This window comes from Lethenteron reissneri, chromosome 18 (genome assembly GCF_015708825.2).
Source record: "Lethenteron reissneri isolate LAM-NWPU_2019-01 chromosome 18, ASM1570882v1, whole genome shotgun sequence".
Classification (NCBI taxonomy): domain Eukaryota; kingdom Metazoa; phylum Chordata; class Hyperoartia; order Petromyzontiformes; family Petromyzontidae; genus Lethenteron; species Lethenteron reissneri.
The window spans coordinates 5,213,552-5,232,288 of record NC_083796.1 but is presented as its reverse complement, the minus strand read 5'-3'; positions in this window follow the sequence as shown (position 1 = coordinate 5,232,288).

Here is an 18,737-nt window from a genome sequence, read left to right as displayed (position 1 = left end):
GAAATTCGGAGGTTACCGGTTTGATCTCATGACGCGCCAGTTGAAACAATGGGAACCTTTTTGTAATATCTCACCCACCTCTGTCCTCCCAGCGATATAATTTGGTTTGCCACGGTTAGTCGAACGGCAGGTTGTGTGTAATGGGGTAGATTGTTGGGCATTCCCACCTCTTCCAAGCTGTCTTGCCAGCGTGGAAGAGTCGACCAAAGTGCCCTCTTAAAGTGGACGTCCTTTGCTCAGCAGTGGCATGAGCAAGTAACTTCAGAGCTGCACCTTTACCTTTGCCACCTTGCATTGTAAGAGTCGGTACATTTTTGCACGGGGAAAACGACCGGAAAGGTCACTGCAGACTTGAACTTCCCTCACTGGAGCCGTAGAGCCTATCAGCTCCTACAAGACACCAACAACGTCATCTCAAGTCCCAAGCCCCCTTCAGGGATCGTGCTGTCACCATCCTAGAATCCTAGAATCTCACCCGGATCCAGAAGTATGTTGGCAAACAGAATAAACACCTCACATCGCACCTCCTCGCTTTGACATTCTTCGAAAAGACCATCAACCGCATGAAAACATCAATAGACCTCTGCGCACATCTCCTTCATGAATGGAACATTACAGACAAGCCACAGTAGTGCGACTGTGGCCATGCAACCCAAACTACGGACCACACAGTGAACCACTGTAGTCTGTGCTCCGTCAGTGGAGGAATAGCGACAACAACACAAACTCTCTCTTGAAGCCCTCTTGCAGCTAGCAGACCTCGATATGAAGTAAAGAATTGGTCTACGGAATTGCATTTTAGGCAGAACGCTACTTTTGAACACATCGAATGTTGAAGTAAACAACAAAAACATCCAAACATTTTTTTTCACAAAACAGAAATTCCATATGTACACTGAATTTATTTTACACTGACTTAAACATGCAATCGCATGTAAAATTGCACGTTTTAAACCAGAGTTGTATATATAAAACCGGTATTGCATATATTATCTGATTTTGCCATTGGCTGCCACTTCAATTAATAGCTACTGTGGCTGGTTCCATTGAATGATTTTAAAGTCAACCATATGGCTCTAATGTGGTTGGGCATTTCAGGCATGCATGCCACGTGTGTGTATTTTTTTACAGCATGGAGACAGTGTTTTCTGCGTATCATGTTAATGTGTAGAGTGGTAATGTGCATAATGTAATGTGCCATCATTGATATTTAATTTTTATAGTGGCACTTTGTGGTCCACCAACAATTTCCACTGTCGAGTGCCCGAGACATGGGCGAGATGTTAACTACCTTGGCTGGTATATAGGAGGTCATGGGTTGGATTTTGACCCTGACACCTGTATAATTGGAGTTTACATGTTCACCCCGTGGTCACGTGGGTTTTTCTCCCGGGTCTTGCGGGGTTTCCCTTCACATTTAGAATCAACATACGTTTAGAGTATTTGCCTGCAATAAATCTCCACATGATAAGCCACTTCGTTGAGCTATCATATGTGGCCAGGCCGCTGAAAAAGAACTATGAAGCTCAGTAAAATAAAAATAGTTTAATAGTTTTTTTTTACATCAAAATTTACATATATATGGTCTCCACTGTGAAAATATCGGTTGTATTTATTGCACACCTTTGGCTTTCAATATATTATTATTTGATTTATTCATGCATTTGTCTTATTTATTTTACTGTATATTACTGCTTCAGTTTCGTATCTCTGTCCATTTTTGTAATTTCTCCTCTTCCTCAGCCTGCCTTTTGTGGTTTCACGAGCGATGAAATCAGCTTGTGTGCAGTGGGCTCTGTGGATTATTACATCACGAGATACGGATATGGCTTGGGGTGTCCTTCATTCAGCAGTGGATTGATCATGGTTTATTTTTTATGATGATTGATGTTGATAGAAATTTCAGAAAAAGAATAATATTCGTAGATTGCAGATGTATTGTTTTTCATTTCTGTTCCTGTAATATTCTCTTATATAATCTGTGATTGTAAAATACTTTCGTGATATGCATAACAAAACAAAGTGTCAGAAGTAAGCGCACAGTATGCATTTATCTCTGTTTAATTAGGGTCACAATGTATTTATTGTAAAATATGTAAATTTAATGTGTCCTACAAATTGCTAGGTACCATTGTTCGTGCAAGCCCTTTGCCGTCCATACAAATGCATGTTGTGTGAAATGAAAACATAATTCAAACATAAAACATCTTTCCATTGATTCTCATTGTATCTGTACATATCTGTCATTACGAGCAGTTGGTTCATTTGTCCTTGGGAGTTGATGCAGGATGCTCCCCACCATAAGGTAAAAGGTAAAGTGCAGCCCTGCAATTGCTCGCTCACGGCATTTCTGGTAGAGGGGCCTCCACTAGTGGGAGCTTTAGAGCTTTATAGAGCCCCTCTATAGGATATTTGGTCTACTCTTTCACACTGACCAGACGTCTTCCAAGAGGCGGGAGCATTGCACATATATTATCCCACCACACAAAACCTCTACCGATCCACTAATTTTTCGATTTAAAAGATCCACTAATTTTGGAACACCGTTATTGGGTGCCACGGTGGCGAGAGGTTAACTACCTCACCTGGTAGACAGGAGGTCGTGGGTTCGATCCCGACCCTGATGCCTGTTGTATATTTGGAGTTTGCGTGTTCTTCCCGTGGTCACGTGGATATTTCTCTGGGTCCTCCGGCTCTTTCCTCCACATATAGGAACATGCTATAAATTTCCACATTACAAGCCCACGTCATTGCGCTATCATTTGTGGCCAGGTCGCTTCTGAAGAAAATAACTATATAATGCAGTGGGCCTTACCTGGTTAAATAAAAAAAAGTTTGGTTTAGTTCATATTGTATTGCTGGTTGAACTGCGACGGTGAGATCTAAGAAACCTGCCCAATTTGTTCGGCTGCCGTGCCGGCAGATCGAATCGACGGCCTCTGGTTTGCAAAGTCCAGTGCGCCGACTGTTACACCAGCGGCAGCATTTTGTGCACCCAAAGGTAGCGGTTGTCTTTTTGTTATTGTTGTTGCAGTTTATACTCGAGAGATTTCAACTGAAATATTTGACCCCTCTGACTGGGGAGGGAGGCACTTGCAATAGCTTAGCCATCTTGTTCACGTTGATCCCCAATCCCAGTTTCATTCCAGGTGACAGAGGCACTCCCAGATGGATGGGAGCAGCCACAGAGGCTGTAGCTTACTCAGAACTGTCCTACTGGCTTGAGAAATGAGTCTGTCACTCACTGAGCCTACAGACTTATGGCAAAGCTTCACGAAGGAGAATGGGCATAACAGAGAGCGAAGAAAAGAATTAAATTAAAAACAAACACTCACACAAAAAGACGCATGCAATAGGGAAATAATGCTAATTAAATGCAGGATTTATATGTATCATTGGTTTGTTACACTGACAGTGCTTTTGACTCTAATATCGTGTTCACGGTTGACAAGTTAAATAAATATGATCAAGGTTTTTTTATTTTTGCATGTGTACATTGGCACGAATATGCTTTCAAATGCATTAAGGCACTTTGTTAACATAATACGGTTGCCATATGTATGTAGAGATGGCTAATAAAGGTAACATGCAAGTGAGAAAATATTATTTCAAGAAATGTCTATTAAGCAAACCAAAGTCATGAATTGCTTACTGAAGATATTATTTTATTATCATCTCAGATTTTGTCATATGTTGCGAGATAAAAAAAAACAGCAATGTGTAGCCAAGTTGGATGCTTTTTATAGTATTATTTAAGCATGCAAACTTATTCATGAACCAGATATGTTTTAGATATTTTTAAAACACATTCTTATTTTATGGAAGTACAGTATACAGACAAAAAAGCACTTACAAACATAACATTTCTGCATGAATTTAAAGCTGTGAATTGCAAATTTAATAATTTGTGAGTTCATGTGCATCTTATAAAGCAAACAAATTAAAAACGCACACAAATATGCAGTTCTGAGATGTTGGCACATTCACAAAGTGATTGTGCTAATCCTGTGAACAAAAGCACATATTTCAGTGTGAGTGTTGAATAGTAAATATGAATGTTCTTGTAGTAAATGCAAGAGAGCCTTACATTTTAAACACAGCGTACAGTACATTTAATCTGTTGGAAGTCGAACAAAAACTGATCCAGCCAATATTAATTACCATTTATTATTATTATTTTCCGTTAGCAACTATCATCATTATCGCAGTATGTGGTATCCATTTTCTCTCCTCTCGATGTTTTTCATTGTATAGCGCACGAAGATTCTGGTCCCCTGATCCATCCGCTAATGGGATCCAGAGCACACAAACAGAGCGGCGCTTTGCGTTGCCCAGCTGTGCGCCATTGTCTTCCCGCTCCCCTCTAATTGCGCGCTGCACTCGGACAGCAGACTGCACATTAATCAGCCTGTCAGGAGACAGCTTACAGAGTGCAATATGTGCCCGGGTCATCTCCTCAGTCACAATCCATTACATTATGTACACCTTAATTTGATCCCAAAGCCATCAAAGAGCCCTAACTGTCCAACAAGCGATCTCATTGAAACCAAATTAATGTCGCTATACGTGTGCCGTTTCATCTCGGAGCAGAGCCACCAATGCCGATCCTCGGAAATTTTAAAAAAAAGGACGTCTGTTAAACTCAAGTCATAGCTGTTCATCTTTTCCACAGCAGTGTTCATCAGACCATCATAATGTTATCAAAGGTGCATTGCGCTAGATCGCCGCATTATTTCAAAGAGGATGGTACATCTTCTTGGTTCTTTCGGTAAAGTCACGTAGAATTGACCTGTTCTCCACCTGAGGACGGCTACTTGCGTTGTGGCCGAAACGTCGTGAGAATGATTTCATTATGTTTTATTTTTTTTATTTTATTATTTCAATTCTACGTGACTTTACCGAAAGAACCAAGAAGATGAATCCCTGCAGTCACGAAAGCTTTAAATCGAGGACGGTACAGTTTTTCGCTCGCCACTTTAAGAAGGTAAACCTACCTTCTCGGCGTATTCTTTTATTCGACAAGAAAAATTGAGATAAATATTGCATGAGAAACGCGATGCTGGCCGCCTTGGCTTTACCCTTAAACACTGGCACGGGCTCGGTGGCACGTGCCCCCAAGGAGGTGTGTGTGTGCGTGACACGTGTCATCTCGCGTTTAGCTCTAATGCCCCCCCTCCGCCTCACCAGTGCGCTTCAGCCTGGTCATGTGCCGCACTAATTGTTTTTGAGTTAAAGCAGCAGTGGCCTTACACCAGTCTTAGCCTCTCTTCCTATTTAAGCGCTCGACTTCGGCCGTGTGCCACACGTTTGCACTCTTCCTCGTCCATTATAGGTGCCATCACTTGAAGCTGTTTCATTTTACTTCCCTCTGTTTGTGTGTACAACACACGCAGAATTCATTAAATTTATTGTCATCCACGCTTACCGCGTTAACAGCTTCACACGTTGGCATTTCAATACGTGGAAAATAGTGCTTTTTGTTCACGATTATGTGGAAAACAATATCTTCCAGTGAAGTTAAACATCTACGAGTTCGAGTTTTGTGTTTTCATCTGTGAGTATATATTGTCCAAATTGTGTAAAAACATTTGTTTCACGTGATGGACACAGACAGTCGATATTTTCAGAATGCCAAGAACCATTATTATCTGAAAATGCATTTTCCTCCGACAAAACACTGAATAAAAATGATTATTACTACACTTTCTCACTGAGGAAAGCCTCCATCTCATGACTCTTTTTCAGCAGGAGGATGAAATTTTACATTTGTTGGGATTCAGTTGTTCGACTGCGCGTGCTTAATATAGAATGCCAACTGGTTATTTTTTGACGTAAAATTCTCCCCCGTTTTTGGAAGCCTGTACAATTCTAACCTTTGTTATTGCAGGATGTAGGGACCTTGTAGAAATCACCCACACATTTACTATCGCCATTGTTCTGGCGTGCGCGGTTTATCACCGCTGATGCGTGATGGATCTATGTGGTGGTTCAGCCACTGTTTGGCGGTGATGCATTGTGGTAACAACTCACGATGTTCTATTTCAACCTTCAAAGTCGTCGGTGCATTGTTAAGACATCTCTCCGTCCAAAATACTGCGAGATACACCGTTTGAGCAGTGAGGATATATTGTTGATTTAGCCCACATTCATTCATGATTAACGGTTCATGGAATTGTACACAACCGAGCGCTTGCCAAATTGCTCGTGAGAGTCTATCTCATGATCACAGAGAATCGTGTCCGTGCTTACAGGAACCACGACATTTTGTTCATCCCCCTCTGTATCAGTAAACGTACGACTCGCACCGGTAAGCAGTTGGGATGCACAATAGCCTTTGTATGCCCCTCGAGTCCGAACGACTAAATATCAAAGCTCTTTTTACCATCATCGCACTCTCTATCTGATTGGCGTCTAACTCACATATTTCAGACAGAGGAGTTGGTGAAGCCGCAGTCGGCAGTGGTGCCGCGAGAAACAACAAAAACTCAACACTTTCGCCAAAAATACTCTGGTCTTTAAAATAAATAAAAAAATATTTTTTTGCCAACGTTTCTGGGAATGGGGCTTCTTCAGAGCACGGCGGTAACTGACAAGATGCTACCGTGAAACACAAATGTAATCATAAATTTTGGTGCTTTTTTTCGCGCTTGACACTTGAGTTGAAAATGGAGCAGCGCTGGTGTGGACTGCATTGCTAACGTTGAGTAGCTCGCACGGAATTGTGTCACGTCAGAGCAGTTACCATTTGTGCGACGTTATGCATGCTTAGATATATATATATATCTTTTCTGTAAACTAGCTGATGCTCGACGTAAAATATTATTTGAAATTCAAATTATAACTGTGCTAAAAATAAACAGAGGTAATCAATGAATTATGAAAACTCAACATTGATAGAAAATGCGAACAGTTTTATGAACAAGACATTTTCACGGTGATAATTACATTTGCTGGGATTTTAAGATTGATGTTAAGCATTTTTACATTTCTCTAATGCGATAAAAACGCATAAATAAATAAAGTTATTTTCTCACTCTATATGCAAATGCAGCGATGGAGATGCAGAACAACAAAGGTGGGGTTTGACGCTTCACATTTCATCTCCGAAAGCCAAGATCATTTGTAACCTACGCAGTTTTCGGACAAAAGGTGGGGTGGGGGGGGGGGTGTAAGTTTTTTTTATTTAACACATTCCCCACGTCAGGCGTGTGCGTGTGACCGACAGAGCATATGTCGGGAGAATAATACCGTGCTTTTACATACAGCCACTCTTCAGTTACTCATATTGGCCCAACACCTGGCAAGGGTTGATTTTTAAAGCCCATTGTGAACGAGAGCTTGCGGGAAGGGGGGGGTCTAAGCGAAGCACAAGAACGGCCGTGTCAGTCGTGAAGGTAAGGAAAAACACGTGATTTCCACAATGGTATGCTGATGTATAGGCTACACCCCTGGGGCATGCTGTATTTAAACAGGCACATGCATGAATTGATTCCTTTGTTGATCTGGCCGGCTGTAATTACCAGAATAGCCGGTTAGAGACCCAGCAAAAGTGATGTAACATTCGTTACCGGAGTATTTATTTTCTTACCTTTTTGCCTTCCATCTTTATAAATAAAAATGAGCGCTATTTATTTAGTTCCTATAAGTAGTGTATAGTTTCAGGTTTTTTTTACGTTGTGCCACTCAGAGACATGTGAATGCATACATACAAGACAGACAAATACTCCCTGCATAGCCTTAAACAAACTTTTGGGGCAAGTGCTGTTGGCAAGCACCTATGACGGTCGGCACGATATACGGGGGGTGAGGGGGGGGCATCACAATGCCCTCCCGCCTTTGTTTCCCGAGTGACAATGTTACTTATAGGTACTTATTTGAGGTTGAGTCGACCTAGGGGTGGCCGAGAACCGTTTCAAATATTCGCCACTGGTGTTGGCCGTGAGCGGGAATCGAACTTGAGTGGCCGGGTTTGTAACACAGTACCTTAACTACTACACTACCGCTACACACAAACACACACATACATATATACATACATACACACATACATATACACCAAGACCAGAACAAGATCCATAAAGCCCTAATACAGCAAGCGCTGTTAGCGAGCATCTATTAAAGGTCACACCAACACATGACAGGTTAGCATCCACGCGGTGATGCTCAAACAATGTACCAATTACATCATTGGAACCTCATTTGCCAGTAAAAATATGATAATTGTTTTTTTACCCTTCTATCTGGCAACAAAACTGACACTTTTTTTTTACAAGGAGTCATGTTTACATAGACCACAATACCTGCAGTCATAATGCAAACAAAAAACATAACTATGATAATGTGCACTGTCCTTGAAGTTGATTGGTCCACACCCGAGACAGCTTTTCTTAGAGCCTAGTTTCACATGGGTTGGACCAGATGACGCCAAAAGTGCGCCTTGTAAAAAAATTAACCCGTAAAAACAAAATTTTCCACTCTAAATCCTTTATATGCGTGGCGGCTAGAGTCTTCCCGTCCTCTGGCTTGAGATGGCTGCCACCTATGGGTCAGATGATTGTCTGCCAGCATTAAGCAATTGGTAATGAAATATTTTTAAAAAAATTCCCTAAACAGTGTAAAATTTTGGAAAAAAATTTTCACGAAAATTAATTGTCACGCACAACGAGTCTGTGTGGAAAATGTCAGCTCGATTAGATCACGGGAAGTGGGTTAAAAAACGACCGAAAGATTTGCACGGTCGTAAGCAAGCAAGCAAGCACGCAAGCATGCAATCAATCAAGCGAACTTAATATAAAGCATTTAAAAAGGTGTCAGTTTTGTTGCCAGCTAGAAGGGTAAAAAAACAATGATCAATGTACCAATTGTTCACTTAAGCCAGAGTCAACCAGGACATTTTTAGATACGACTTGCCACGAGGGCTGCCACCTCTGATGTACAAAAAGAGCTGGTACATATCAAGGAAATCAAAATAAATGACAATGTCAGAATAGGAGAGCACTATATGTAATATTATTATCTTGAGTCATGCATCATGTATTATTACACAACTGACAAAAGCCAGGACTTTTAATGTCCCAATAATTTCAGATTACCCAGGGCAGCTACCCCAAAAATAGGGCGATACTTGTGAAAAACACCAGTATAGGTGCAACCGTGCTTGCCACTGATGTTGTCCCAGACCAGGAATCACACCGAGTTTGCCAGCCGGTATCCGAGCACGGGGCATTAACCATTGCGCCACAGCCACCACCACCACCACCATCGCCCCCACCACCCTTCCAAAGGAAAAACACAGCGCACTCAATCGCAAGCAAAGCAAGCTCCTGCCAATGATTTCGTTTGGCCAAAGGTGGAGGAAATGCGATGAAGTGGGATGTAATCAGAGAAGGCATTCATTTACCCCTTACGACCCTTCCCTCCCCCACCACAAAACAATGAGGCTCCGCCTCCTCTGGCTTGCTGCAGGAGGAGGGATGGCGAGAGGTTATAGGATTAGTGGCCTGCCTTTGTCGAACCAGGGGCTGTTTATGGGGCTGGTCTGGGGGCGAGGGCTTGACAAGGCTTTCAGCAGTTGGCGTGAGGAGGGACAAAGGGTTGTCGTGACCCGTTCAATTCCTTTTCTGCCATGCACACAGGGACCTTTTTCACACCAGCTGCACCGATTCACAATCGCCAACAAATCCCTGGGATCTCGAGGCTCTCTTAAACTGGCTTACATTAGCGAAAATCAGTTGGTTCCATTATACGTAGTTTATTTAGTAAAATGTATTTATGTACATCAACTTTTGATCGACTGAAATATGTCATCACATTGACTTGGCACTTAATTTCCAAAGCTGCAAGCTATTGTCTTCTTTTTTGTACAAATTTTGTTGAAAAAGGTTGGAATTAAAAAAATACCTAGTCACGCTTGCTAGAATGTACATTGAATTCAAAATGAATATAAATTATAGGTAACTTGCTAGTTTTACTTGAGTATAAATACCATAACCAATTGTATACGTGTTGTATATAACAGTCAAAATGTAGTATAGCAAAGACATCATGCTATACATTAATAATCAGACGTAGCATTTATTTTCATATCTACTTAAACAATAATTCTGCCTCCCGTGAAAGGCCCCATGCTTTATCCATATTGCATAACGCGACGGTTATACGTAACACGTAGAAGTCTCACACAGAGTACTTAATACCCATCGTTATATTTATAGTGGAGTCAGGTTTTGTTTGGTCAGTGCAAGTCAAACATTAAACGGCACATTCTCGAACACCTTCATCATCGGAATATAAGGTCAAGTGCTCGAGTGCTAATGAATGGAATCTCTGCAACCTGCCCAGTTTCCAATCCTCCAGAGGGGGGTACGGCGCTGAACGCAGACATCGCGTTGAGATTCTCATCCGGCCAAATTACAACCGGTGCTTGCAGAGGTGAGCTTTCAGGAAAGTGGAACGACTGCATAATTCCATTTGTTTTTATTCCACAAAGGAGCCAGAGCAAAGGGAAAGAACCCTTTTGTAAAGTGCTCGCTGTCCTTGAAATTGAGAACACCAAATATGTTTTTTTTTAAACACGTTGCACCTGTTGTGTTCATAGATGTTGACAATGGAGTCTGCGTATGTACGGAGCACAGTGACCGCGTACAGCTTGCAACGCTAAATAATTAACCGCAACATTAAGGCAATCATTTTCTGTGAAACTTTACTAATCGTACTGTAGATACGGATCGTTTTTTTCACGTTTAACTCAAATGGAAAATGTAATATTTCAAAGAAGTTGGAATAAATGAACTACCAAATATAAATTCTTGAAAATACTTCAGTACAAAGGCAATGCACTGTTTGGGATGTACTTAAATTTCAAATAAATAAATAAAGCGTTGCACAAATATTCTGCTTAGTTTCAGAACGTACTTATAATGTATACAGTACACGTACACGTTATTCGTTTTTACGTACGAAAATTTACTTCCAAAACACATCTTTATTTTATTCTTAATTTATATACAAACTGCCTCAAAAGTTTCAAAGTCTCGAAGGTTGACATTTCTGGCAGGCTTGTTTGTAGAATCTGGGCAAATCCTAACAGGATCATTGAGACTGGTGGCTGAAGGACCCACACAATGGACCGTCTGTGTGACTGGGTTCATCTGCTGATCGCCTTGCCGAGCTAAAGGAAGCTGCCTACGCATCAGCCTGAGGTCACCGGCCCTGCTCCACAAAGCCTGACAGAAACTTAATCTTTCCCAGGCACGGGAGGGAAAACAGCTGCCAATGAGTCTCCGCCAGGAGACAAAATAACACTTACGAAAGGAATGACAATAATGAGACATCTGGTGCAAGTTCCAGCTTTTAGAATGCTGCATGGAATAGCCAATTCTTCAATAAGCTCTGTGATTTTTTTTTTCTAAAGGGAAAAATCTGTCTAAGATATCCAGGCCTCATTTGGCAGCCGTGAGTTTTTCTTTTATTAGTACTCTATTACAAGCATGGGATGGTCTTGTATGCAACAAGATTTAGCACTCAAATAAAAGCATCGGAAATACTGAGAGACGGACCATAATAACTTATGTGGTATTTTATGCTTTTCTATGCACATTTTGTTGTTAAATAAAACTGTAAATGTATCCAACACTAATATGTATTCACCGCTGCAAGTTGTTATAGCAGTTGGTCCAAAATATACATTGCAATCTTTAATTTCTCAGCAGTCATTGCTTTTGGCCACATTAAAATATTAAGGCGATTTTTTTTTTTACGCTTCGAAAAACATCATTCTTGCTAATAGCGCATGGGTGTTAAGGCTTATTATGGAAATTTACCGACGGCGCCATTGCATTTTACATGGAGGCAATTGGCTGTGTTGGGTATGGAGTGTGCAATGGCCATTTTCCAGAAGAAACAGTTGGGTACTGTTAACCATGAAAAATGAGCTGTGGGTACAGCTGTGAATGTAACTGATAGAAAGGGTCTAAATATACCAGTGCTATACCAGACAGCCCAATGAAGTCAGCAAAGCTCTCTCTGCCTGCCTGTGGGTGTTTGCATTTAAGTTGTAAACTTATTTTCCTTACAGCTAATTAAATTTCTGAGCCGCAGTACTTTATCTGAAACACATGAGAAAATATACGTTACAAATGTGTTTTTATATGTAAATTACATCTGCACAGAAGCAGAGAAAAAGTAATGAGTGTAGATATTGGCTGCTAACATTATCAAACACCTTTTCTTTACGATAATATTAAGCTTCGTTTAAGAGCTGTGAGTCCAGCTGTGTGGCGTGCGCGAGCATCAGGCAGCGAGTCGTTAATTTAGTTTGGTAAAACACACGCGACCTCGGCTACCCTCTGTTTTCCACAAAAACTCCTCACGTGCACAGTGATTGCTGCATTGGTGCAGAGAAGCCCTCTGGGACACGAGCACTGGTGCCACAGATTTACAGTCACAGATCCGATTAGAATAATAGGCTGCTCCTGGCTTTGGTGAATATCTGGCTGTATAGACAATTAGAGAATGCTCAGCATAAAAAAAGAATGTTCTCCCAATAGAGCCAACAGACAAGTAATGTGATTTAAAACCTTTTTATGAGCTTTGAAATAAATAAATTAGAAAACAGGTATATTAGTTCAGAAATGTTTCACTACGGTTTCAAATTAAAAGTGGCTCATGATAAGAGGGAACAGTAATGCAACCTGCAAAATGTTTCCCAAATGCGGGGGTAAATTGTTATGCTAATGAATAAATAAGTTACGTTTTCTGCTTCGGTACAATAAATATGATGAAATTAATGCTTAGCCATTTTTTTCTTAAATGTGCAATTGCATAAAAATAATCCTCTGAAATTCAGTAATCTGATGACAATAAATAATTTAAACAATGTATTCAATTCGTATAAATTCTGTATTTTTTTAACGGTTTTTCACTGAAATTCTCACATCTGACTTTCAAGTTGTAAGAACAGTGTGTTGCAATTTTTTTTAAAGATTACATTTTACTCATTTCAAAAGCTCTGTGAACCCATCACATGCCCAGCTTCCCTTTTTATAACATGACCGATGGCACATTTCATCCTGTTGGGTTACGTGTGGTAATATCCTCGTGCTATTTTGTGAGTGCCATGGTATGTGGGCAAAATATATAGACATTTGAAAGGTTGTTTGTAAATTTAGAGTTCACGTAAAAAATGGTTTTGCCTTGTTTTGTTAAATACAGAAATATTATACATATGTTTCACATCTAGATCCAGCATTAACTTTTTAGATATATAAGATGTTACATATATAATATACAGTAGGGGTGTGCTACCAATTGTTTTTTACTTATTTGAAAAAAGTGAATGCTGAGTCTAGATGAAAAACTTGGTGGAAGTAAACATCACTTCCACCGATGTCACATCCTTGCTTTTTCCAATAAAAGTGGTATCATGTGATATAGAGTGGCATCATGTGATATCGAGTGGCATTGCTTTGTTAGGCTGAAGACACACATTACATTACTTTACAATGAAAATTATATAAAAACCGAAATAAAACAAGCACATTTTTCCTTAAAATTCCCCCAAATCTGTAATATAATGTTGATCATTCATCATCATTTTAGATAACCAACATATAGGTCAGACGCTGTTTTCGACTATACTCGCTTTGGCGGTACCTTCAATGCCATTTTCCACCAAGGCTATGCACAAAGGGAGGCTACCAATGTGCACAGGTGATCATCCTCATAGTTACATTTCGCTCTTTACTTAAACATATTTAACTCCGTAAAAACAGTGCGATTATGAGAATGATGAAAACAAATGTATTTCAACAAATGAGTGAATGAACATCTATGAGAGTTTTGAGTCTGCAGGGGCATGTTGCCAATACACATGTTTTAAAAGGGAGTTGTGGACATGGAGGTCAAGATGTCATCATTGCCAAAAGTGTAGATGCCACCACACCTCATCAGATTCCGCCATGAGATTCTGTCAGTACAGGAATGGTGTGCAGGTTTTCATGATGCAAGTTACATTTTCAACATCACAAAAATAGAGAAACAATCTTTTTTATTCTTGCGCATGCCAGCAATATGTTCGGGAGTTAAAATGCCAATATTGAGGTCTGCTAGCCACGAAAGGGCTTCAGGAGGGAGTTTGTGTAGCGTTTGCTTTTCCTCCATTGTAGAAGCGCAGACTACAGTAGCTTACTATATAATCAATAGCTTGGGTAACATAGCCACAGTTGCACTCTAGCTTGTATTTCATTTTCCATCGGCGACGGAGATGTGTGCAGTAGCCTGTTGATGCTCTGATGTGGTTGATGGTTCCATCAGGATCTTAGAGGTATGTTAATGCGAGAAGGCGTGATGTTTGGGTCTCAAATTAGGTGGTTTATTTTTCGATTTAAAGCTTTCGTGACTGCAGGGATTCATATTTTTGGTTCTTTCGGTAAAGTCACGTAGAAGGGAAGTAATAAAATAATAAAAATAGAAGTAAAAAAATAATTATTTTATTATTATTTTATTATGTTTTATTTTTATTATTTTATTACTTCCCTTCTACGTGACTTTACCGAAAGAACCAAGAAGATAGGTGGTTTATTCTCGACGTACGCATATTCCAGGATGGTGACAGTTGCGTGATCCCAGAAGGGGGCATCAGGACTTGAGTCAGCGCTGAGGTACATTGTTGAGGTATTGGGCACTGGGTTGGTTATCGTTGGCAAGAGAAAATGTGTAAACTACTTCGTCGTTCGCATTTCTCTGCGGATATTTTGGTAGCAGAATGTTCGCCCGAACAGAGAGCCGGGGAATTGGTGTTGGTTTCAGTGTTCCGAATATGATGCGCATTGCATCATATAATTATGCGTCGAGCAGTTTTCTGTACGAGCTCCTGGCCCTGGATGGAGCACAATACTCTGCCACTGAGTAGATCAGTTAAAGGGTGGCAGTTTGCGACATATCACGAGAGGTGCCCCAGGTGATTCCCAAAAGTTTCAAATCTAATTATTGGCAAACACAAAGTCAGTCAATATCAAAAGTCAGGTTTTAGAAGGTGAAAGCATTTAGATTGATTCTAAGCAACGGAGTCATATCCATGAACAGGATATCAGCTCTATAAATAAGATTAACTGATGTAATGGCCAGTGCACTGAAAGTGGGGGGCAACATAACAACAAAAAAACATCCAACAAGCGATTCTAAAACCACATTAATCATGATGAATACAAGAAGAGATGTGGAACGGGATGAAAATGCCAACTATATAGAACTTTACGAAACCATTATGAGAATAATGAAAAGAGAAACCAGGGAACGCGACAAAAGAGTGAATGAATAGGTTCGTAACAAGCAAATGGGAAATGTAAGAGCGGCAATACGGTGGCTGATGACTGAGCGATCCACATGGAGTGCCTCTTGGAGAGGTAGAGATGGAAGCATAACACACACAATAGAGACGGAATCATGAAAGTGTCCGAGACATTTGTGCAGATCCGTATTGCAACAAAACGTGTATGCTCCGGTAAATTGATCAATTGTCGAGAGGGCGGAGGAAATTTCCGAATGTCATAAGTAGACCCGTGTTCTTTGTGGTCGAGAATCAGACAAAGTGCTTGGACCAGATGAAATTGCTGAATAGATCTTCGAGTAATCGGGACCAGATGTTTTATCAATTACTGGACCTACTTAATATTTACACAGAAATGAAATACCTACATTGTGAATTGATGCCTCAATCATTCTTACATGAAGAAAGGGGAGATACAACTGATGTATGTAATTATGGACACATTAGCCTCCTATCGCATATGTAAATGATTCCAAAAAGATTAGAGGAAAATCGGGTAATGGACAATTTAGTTTAGGTTTTCTATCATGGACCACGTATGTATAATCAATCACATCCCAGAAAAATAAATTCACATCTCTTACAATTATGCCTCAATGGAGACTTGAGGCCTTCATATGGAAATGTATGGAGTCATTTAATAATATAAATTGACCAAATATGAACCATCTCAGATTTACTGGCAATATAGGCAATTATAACAACTAGTGGAATAAAAATGAGGAAATGAAGCTACAGAAAGAAAAATAGATGGATTTAGAGAACAAATGCAAATTACAGACATCCTATTGATTGTAAGGAAAGTAAGTGGGCTTGTGCCGGACACGTCTCGATAAGGGATGGTGTCTGATGGACGAAACTTGTGACAGAACGACAGCCAATGGAGTCAACAAGCCCACACGGACAACCGCCGGCAGAGATGGAGTGATAGGATGTGCTCATGTGCAGGAGTGAGACGGATTGCGCATTCCAGAACCATGAGGGATGGCATCAACAAGGGGAGGCAATCATCCATCATTGGATAAACCATCACTGATGATGATGATGAAATTACGAGTCGTATGATGACGGTTTTCAAAAATAGTGTCATTCAGCCATCCATCAATAATTGTATGAAGCATGGAGTCAAAACCAACCGATGACTGCATTAATCATGTTTACACATTCCCCAGGTCAGGTTCCTTCCTCTCAAAAACAAACTTTACTTTTGTAAAGGGGAAATATTTCCAGATGCAGCATTGTACTACGTTTGATCCTCACATTATAAGCTGAATGACAGACATACAATGTTTTAACTCATCAGCAGTAAATCTTGATTTAAAGCTTTCGTGACTGATGATGATTGCTTGTGTTGCAGTCGAAACGTCGTGAGAATTTGTATTGTTTTATATTAATATTATTTTATTATTTCCCTTCTACGTGACTTTACCGAAAGAACCAAGAATATCATCAGCAGTAGTCAAATGTGCCTTTTTAAAACGTTGCTGCTTTCTTATTTTAGTCACGTGCATCGTGGACATGAGCGAAAGATGTACATTTTTTTTCCATTTTTATTTTTTCTTCAAAAACCACGCCAATTTCTTCATGACAACGCCGCAGCTAAATGACAAACCCGGCCAAGCGGGGTGGCTCAGCGGCAGGGGGTGAGCAGCTCGCAATTGGAAGGTGGCGAGTTCAGATCATGTTGAGGGGGGTTTACTCAGCTTGCGTCCCTCTGAGGTCGATAAAACAAATTTAACCACCCTGTGGGTTTGGCTTTTGGAGAGATTGTCACCCCTAACATAGAAATGTGGAATTTCCTGCAATGGCTCACGGCTGTAAATTGGAGATGAGCACTGCCTCAATGATGTTTGAGCAGGAAATCATTTTGACTTTTAACGAATATGACAAACCTAACTCGCTATTCTACGGGATTCCTGCCAAAAACATTACCAAGCTGCAGCGAGTAAACATTTCTTTGCCACGTGTCGTGACGGGTACTGCATGGTCCGTCCAGTGCTCGCAGAGCTGCATTGGCTTCCAGTTGCCGAACGGAAACATTAAAAGGGCGCACTCATGACACGCAATGTGCTTGCCACAAATTAATCAGCCCCAACAGTCTGGAACGATATCCCTCTGCACATTCGCAGCATCACTTCAATCGCCTCCTTCAAGAGACACTTAAAAACTCACCTCTACAACCACGTGCTTTTGAGCGACTCTGAGCTTGGCTCCGCGCCTCTGAGTTGCGGCCACTACGTCCGCAAATTTGCGCGCGTTACAAATTGTACTATTATTATTATAACTCTCTGATCTCGTCAAGGAGCATAAACCATCACATGAACTCCAGTTATTTTCGCAGCTTTTGGCCTAGCCATCGCATCAAAGACGGTCACTTCATCCTTCTGATGTTTGGAAGCCATTGGAGTTATGCACTTTAAAATCTAGATTGAAAACTCATTTCTTTAGAACTGATTTTGTGTTTAATTTGTTGTCCTTTCCCCGCACCTCCAATTAGCAAGGTTGGCTAGTTCAACATACATACAGATGTAGATTAGAATTTCATCAAGATGTTAATCTGCCCCTTTTTGTATTTTCACAATTCTCTTTTGATTCAGTATCTGACGATATTTTATTTGTTTGTGATGAGCTGAATAAAGAAAACTTGTTTTATCTGAAACAACAAAGGCTTTTGGTCTGTTTGGTTAGGTTTAATTGTCTCCAAGCATCTCCAACCCTCACACTCTTGTGGCTGTTTGGTTTAGCATCTAGAGCAGCTGTCTCCAATTTGATGCAAGGCAAAGTACGCTAGCATATCCATTTGACTTGTCCCCATCAATGAAGTTATCTTCTTCTGGTGTCACCGATGTGTGTTTTGTGTCAATCTCATTCTTAATTTTCGATATTGCTAAATAATGGAACTGGACGTATCGATTTTTCTTTGGGACCGAAATGTTTACTTACATACAGATTGAGAGATACTTAGAAGTCAGTGTGAGGCCAGAAATAGGTGAAATAATGAGAATGGTCTATGATTAGTGCTGTTCTATAACAGCGAACATATTGGCATTGATTAGGGTTGTCAATAAGGGTATATTTTGACCTTTGGAGCTTTGGAACATTATTACAAAGCAGGCTTAAACTTTCTGGGCGAATGAGCGAGTGGGCATATTCTTGCGTCTCCTAGGTCCATCCTACCCATATGCCCATGCTTGCACATCCTTTTCTTGGAATTCTTAACATTCACAGTACACAGCCCCAATGTTGTGCCAACTTGCCATTCCATTACGTAAAGGACATAATATTTTTTTGGCCATACTATGTTGGCAGTGGTGCACAAGCAAATATGACAAAAATTATACGTGTTTATCATCAACAACACTTCCCTAAAGTGAAAACAAATATAAAATATGCGACGTTTCAGGAAATG